Here is a 7,422-nt window from a genome sequence, read left to right on the forward strand (position 1 = left end):
GAACAGACAGAATTTTCAACAGTATTAGTGATGTTCTATTTCTTAAGATGGCTGGGGAATTCATAAGTGTTTTCATGGCTATTGTACTTCATTTCTTATGTACATGTCATTTTTAGTCTTGTGTATCAGATATTATACATTTGTAAAGATTATATGTATGTTTCTCAAAAAATATTGTGAATAAAGAGATAAGTACTAAATCTTAAAGTCACCAATATATTGTTAAACTTTTAACTGCCCTAGTACTAGGGCTTATTCCCTGTGGAGAAGAGGCAGGATCATAATCTTCTAGAGGAATTTGCCTCCAGAGAAGAGCAGGTGAGCCATCTTAGTCCTCCTTTTGCTGTTGTCCTTTCACTAACAGCCAACATGCTATAGGAAATTATAACGGAAGAATGCCAGGGTTACCACTGACCTATGTAACAACTAAAGGATGGCAGCCTTCCCACCTTTCCCCTAGGAACACAACTGAGTGTGTGCATGAAGACCCTTTAGTAGAAGAAAAGGCACCTCTTCCCCTCGAAATGGCCTGAACCAAGGGGTTGGCTTGGTGAGCAAAGGTCAGGTCGGATTTCATCCCCAGGTCTACCCTTGGCCATAAGCTTTGGTGCAATATGCAACTGAAGCCAAAAGTGAGCAAAATAAGCTGAACAGAAAAATCTTTATTCAGACCAGGAAGTATAACACAACTCTTCTTTGGAAGAAGTTTTTTCTTGATCCATCCCATTAATACTTATTGAGTATCTGTCTTACACCAAACACTGTTCAAGATGTTGGGGATTCAAAAGTGAGCACAACAAACCCCTGTCCTCATTCATCTTACATCCTAATGGAGAGATCAACTATAAATCCATAAATAATAAAAAATTGGTCAATTTCTAATAGTGAACAGAAAATATTGACTTTCTAATAGAACTTCACATTTGACTTCAGCTATTGAAACCATACATTTTTCCTTATTATTCTGCCATTTGGTTTAAAAAAATACTGAGTCTCATATTTTACTGTAATAAAAATAACCTTTCTTCAAAAGCTACTAATTTCTATGAACAGAAGAATCCAGAGAGGCCCAATGGATGGTGTGATGGTCTTCTGAATGTGTTAATTTGTCTAAGCTACTTTGCACAGTTATTCAGTCGAACACTAATCTAGATATTTCTGTTGAAGTATTTTATAGACGTGATTAAAGTCCATAAGCAGTTGACTAAATATCTTTGATAATCTGGGTAGTGGGCCTGATTTAATCCATTGAAAGACCTTAAAAGTAGAGCTGAGGCTTCCCTGAAGAAGAATAAATTCTTCTTGTAAACAGCAGCCATCCCAGTGAATTTCAGATTTGGCCAGGCCAGCTCATACATTGCATAAGCCAATTTCTTATGACAAATCTCTTTCATATATTATCTCCTACTGGTGTGCTTCTCCGATACAGATTGACAAGATGCATTATCTTGGGCTTCCCTCATAAAAAAATCCTGGGTGAAAAAACATTCTGGGTTGTTTGTTTCCTCAAGAAACAAAAAAATGGTTTGGGGTGGGGAGATAGGAGGTAAGTTATATTCACTGAGGGTTTCTCAGGACCCAGTATTTGCATGCTCATTGCCTTTAGTCATCCTTACCAAAACACACGCAAGGTCGTCTTAATATCCCCATTGCACTCACAAAGGTACTGAAACCCACAGAAATAACGTAACTTGCATAAGGCCACCCAACAGGCAACCAAAGCAGGCTTGGACTGTGGATCCATATACGGATCCAAAGGCAAAGCTCACCAAGCTGCTTCCCTAGGAAGATAAACATTTTACAATCTTATCAGCTTATACTATAAAGTTCACAACTGGGACACTACCACAGCACTGGGAAGTAAAGGGTAAATCAGCAAATAACCTGATTTAGTTAAAGGTCCAGGAAAATCTGGAGGGTAATCAAATTTTTTCAGAGGCATTGACAGAAATTTATAAAACTTAATTTTTATAACAGGCTGTTTAATTTCCCAGAGGGATACTGAAAGAGATGCCTAAGTGACCCAGAGGGTTAATTTAAGTATCCCCATTCTAGGATGTGGGCTTCAATTTAAAGGGGAAAAAGTGATTCACATTAAACCAAACAAATAGGCATCTGAAATGTAGGCATATGCCAATCTGCAACTTAATGGCTTATCCAGAAATCCTTCACAGTCACTTTCCTATCCTGAGTCTCTTCCTTTAAGAAATTCACCCTAATTATTCTGTGTCTTTAGTGCTGGAATTGAACAGTAAAAATCTCAGTTCCATTTAAGCTTGCTTCCCTTGGAGCCCAGGGCAACCTGTTACTTAAATATAACGAATGAATTTCACTGTATTTCAATGACTTAGGTGACATTTCCTTGACATTCACAATATATCTATAAATTAGAAGTGCTGTAGCTTTAACATAAAATGAATAAAATGATCAAAGAATCCTCCAGTTACTGCCTGCCCCTGGAGGAAGGGAAGCCAATCCGATTGCAGTTCTCCACTAGATCAAACTATACACTGACGCGTGGGGAAAGAGCTAATAAATTGCCTTTTCTCATTATATTTTGGTGTAGTTTTATGTTTTGTAATTTGTGTAATCACTCATTGTCTTCTATCATAGCATATTATAGAAAACCTTGATTTATCCATTGAAACTCTCAATTTACCATAATATAGTAACCAGAAATTGTTTTCTAAATGTTTAGGCTACAGAAAGGCAAATGATAACATAACCTGTATCAGGGTGCTTTTGTGCTGCTTTTTTTCCCTTCTTTATTTTTCTCAAACATACCATCTCTTACAATTGAACATATAAGCCCAATCTAAGGATATTCATACATGAAAGTCTAGACAGCACCAAACACGGGAGATGGCTCTTTCCAAACTCTGGGGACTGAGGGCAATGCTCTCCAAGGGACATCTCCAGCCTCTCCTGCTACGAATCCAAGATTCATATGCTGGAGCCCTAACCTACAACCTGACAGTCTCAGGAGGTGGGGCCTTTGGGAGGATATAAGGTTTAGATGGGGTCATAGGGTGGAACCCCCATGACAGGATCAGTGTCCTTATAGGAAAAGGGAAAGGCTAGAGCCCTCTCCCCACCATGAGAGGACAGGGCAAGATGGCAACTAGGAAGAGGACCTTCACCGGGTCACAACCATGCTGGCACTCCAGAACTGGGAAAATAATTTCTGTTGTTGAAGCCCCCTGGTCTGTGATACTCTGTCACAGCAGCTTGAACTGACTGAGACATCTCCCAGGGCACAGACCCTGCGGATGCACTCTGCACTCCAACCATGAATAAGGATGTAGGGTTATAACAATCAGCTAACACATGCGTGGAGTATACGTTGTAGTTGTAGTAGGCCCTGATCTGAGCTCTTTAGCAATGCCAAGAGCAACCGTACGAGGTAAGTATTAATGGTATCTCCATTTTACAAGGAAAGAAATTGAGATGCAACTATACATAGCCCTTATTCAAGGTCAGACAGCTAGCCCGTAGCAGAGCCAGGATTCAATCCCAGGCAGTTTACTTTTCGGTAGTACATGTCTCTTTTCTCCTGTTAAGTTATAAGTTACTTGCAAATTCTGTATTATTTTAGTACAGTAGCTTTAGTACCTCCCATACCAAATACTTGAGCATTTAAAAATTGAGAATAGGATAAAATAAAATATTATGTGTACTTGATGGGGTGGTGGACACAGGATGCCTGAGACCATATTAAGCAAACTAATCACAATATCTAGAACTAGAAAAATTCAGCAACCACCAGCCACATTCTCCTCTGTACAAAACCCCAAGGAAAATAAAACAACTGCCTCTCCACCTTCAACAGAAATAAAATCCACAAACATACTCAGCTTTTACACCAATAGGAAAACCACTAAACTAATAAAATATGGCATACATTTCTAAAACTCTGTGGCAACAAAAATTCAAAAAAGTGGGGGATTCTATTTAGCCAACTAATAACTAGAAAATTGAGTTACCGGGAACACATGATTCCATAAACACTGCAGTGAATCGAGATTTTGAATGGATCTCTTTAGTTCTTGGATGTTGGACATGACAGTTGCATTGTTTGCTTTGGGAGCTGAAGGGCAGGGACATCTATAGATTCCTTAGGCCTTTGTGAGTCAATGTTACAATGATATTGTGTCACTTTCACTTTGGAATTTTTATCTACTCCTTCAAGTTAACGAAGGCCTGAAATGTCTGTTTTTAAAATACAGCCAGGACACTTCTATTTCGGAACTCTTGACTGGTTAAATAAAAAACCCTCCAACAGCTGCCAGATAGGACAAGAATACCAATCATTTCAGAAGCTGAGAAATATGTGATGAGCTACTACTTCAAATCCTGAAAAATAAGCCCATTCAAAGCTAGCTGGGACTGTGATACTCCAAATGAAATGTTAAACCGAGGCTGCATTTCTTGTCATCAGTAAGAATGGGTGAATAGAGTGCCTCAAAGGAGGCAATTTTCCTTGAATGTTATTATGAAGTGCCTTCAATTTTGAGGGAAAGATTTCTCCTTGCTTATATAGTATCTATACTATCGTTCTGGTGCAATGCCTTCTGAAGTTCCCTGGAACGATTATAAAGTTGTACATCACCAAGGTCTTTTACACAATGTACATGCCAGAGAAATCAGATACAGTGTCAAAATTCATTAATCTATGACATAGGGGCTGTGCAACCACATCAGAACATGTTACAAGAGATATTTCCATTTTTTTCATGTCCCTCTGAATTTATTTGATAGAATTTCAGGAAGGAAAATGTGTTTGCTGGAGGGCAGGTTGTTTTTTGCTTCTTGGAGTCAGCAAAGATGCTGAAAGCTTTTCAACTTGCTATGCCATTATTTAAACCGCACCATCTCTGACATCTAACCACTCTGCATGCTGCAGCAGTGGGAATTCTTTCCTAAACTATTCTTTCTCAGAAATGTTTCTCAAGGCACTTCTAGGCAGGTTTAGGCATTTCATAGTCACAGCTAGTCTTAAACTAACACCCAAAAAGGAGGGAAAAAATTTTTTTAACTTAGCTCAATAGCCACCAGACCAGATTCTTGAACTCTCCTAAATATCAACTTTCTTCTGTTTCTAAAAATACAATTCTGAAACTCTTCACACTTGAGATACAAATCATTTACCTTTCCTTAAAGGGAATAAGATTAAAATCGTAGTGAGCATTTGATGACTTTACTTCTTCACCTCCCCTTCAATCCTCAACCCACTGCTATCTTAGTCTGCTTTCACAATTCCAATAAAAAATGTTCTTGTTCTTCTTTTGACCTGCATTGGCCCAACTCAGGGCTATTTCCAAACTTGAATCAACAATAGCATTGATGCTGTTCGCTAGAACCTCCTTCTTAGAACTATCCACTCTTTTTTTTCCCCTGGCGCCATTTCTGCCTGAGTTTTTATTTACTTCTCCTATACTTCTTTTCAGCCTTGTCTACTGACTCCTCTCCCTACCACCTAAATTGTTAAGTTTCCCTGGGTTGGCCTTTGCTCCTCTGATTTGACACACTCTTCCTGAACAGTCTTATTCACATTCTTGGGTCCAAAAACTTCTATACATTGATGACTCTAAACTCTATTATCTTCAGACTGGACCGACCTCTCTCTCTCGAATTTCAAGTAAGCTTTTTTACCAACTGCTTCATGGCCATCTCTACCGAGATATATCACAAAATCACAAACTCAAGATGGCCAAAATAGTATCCATCTTTCCTTTCCTAAAAGCTGGATCTTCTCCTTTGATTAATGAACCTCAAATAAACAATAAACCACAAAGTCAGAAAGCTGAGGCTGATGCTTTCCCAGTACCACCTACCCCTGCACCCTTCCATATTCTTAGATTGCTTGCTGTTAGAAGGGTTTAACTACCCATCAGTAATAATAAAGAGGGAAGTCTAGGCTATTTGTTACACCAGAAAACAAGTCCAAATCATGTGGTTTAGACTTGGTTAAATCTGGAGGTGACTCTGACACCTAGCATAAAGAATCTTTATCTGTCAAATACTGTGACCTTTAAGTGAGTTAAGTTTGAGATGTCTCCAAAATATAACAAAGTTAGTAACTTTGTTGATGTACTAAATTCAGAGTTTTGAAGATGCTTGTTAACGAAATATATTTGTCAATCAGTGTAAATATATTGTAAGTATATTTTAATATAAACATTTTATGTTTGGGGTGTCTTTGCTTGATTTCTATATAAGCGCTATATTGTCTGAGAACTTGCCACATGTTTGGAGTATATAACTTAAGAAATCACTGGAGTATACCACTCAAGAAATAGCCTTGAGGTTACTACCCATCCAGTGAAAATCCCAAAAAGAAAAAAAGATCAAAGGCCAGAATATTAAAAACCCAAGACACTGTCTGTAAGGCAAAAGCCAGAATTCACCCTAATTGAACAGAGAGAAACTTAATGCCCGCTACACACAGGAAGCAGGGAACTGGCTAATGAATGTGGCTGTGCTCACAGCAGACTTCACACCCTCTAATGAACAATTTTCTCCCATAGCTCGCACTGGACAAGAGCTCCCTTTGCCTTCCAGTTTAACTTCTCCACAGAAGAGTACATTTATTCTTCTGCCCTTAACCTTCTAAACCAAATGCATATTAAAACATTTTAATGCTTGCTCTGAAATTGGACACATTAATGTTGCAACAGAACATCTGGGCATTAGTCATTGTCATCAAAGATTGCCCCAATTCTTTCCTCCTTTTTTTACTATCACTGCTAATGAGGGTGTGAAAGAATTCCCTTCTTTAAAATTACATTCTAAGAGTATACATACTGACCCAGTTAACAGATGTGATAATAACTTCAAATCTCAAATATTCACTAAGAGAGAAAAAAGGGATAGGATAGGAGATGTGGTTTTATCTGTTTAAAAAAAAACAATTTTCAAAAGAAAAATGTGAAATTTTAACATCTAATAAATAAGTTTGGGAATAAGTGTTGCCTATTATGTTATATATTATGTTTTCTTCTCTGTATGTTTAAAATAGCTCATACCTTGAAATTGAAAAAAATTCTCTCTCTTCAACTAGACAAGTTAAATTGCAATAGTAATGAGTTAGAATTTCCCACCCTTTAAATGTCCACTGTTCATGCTTTGCCAATCCAATCCCTGGTTAACTTTTACATTTGTTTTTTTTAGTCCTGCTTCCAAACTGCCTGGTTAGTATTGCTGCATAACAACCACGAACGGTTAGTTGGTTCCATTACAAATTCACTCCAACCAATCTAACATTGACACTCACTCTTACTTAGCAATTCATCCTCCACTTCAATTGACAGTCATCATACTGCCCACTTGGACTATTTCTAACCCTTTCTACTTTGCTCAGACCTCAACACTTACCTCTTTTCTATAGGATCTTTGCAAACTTATTGACCTTTCCTAAGCTTC

Source organism: Desmodus rotundus, chromosome 7, assembly GCF_022682495.2.
Source record: "Desmodus rotundus isolate HL8 chromosome 7, HLdesRot8A.1, whole genome shotgun sequence".
Taxonomy (NCBI): domain Eukaryota; kingdom Metazoa; phylum Chordata; class Mammalia; order Chiroptera; family Phyllostomidae; genus Desmodus; species Desmodus rotundus.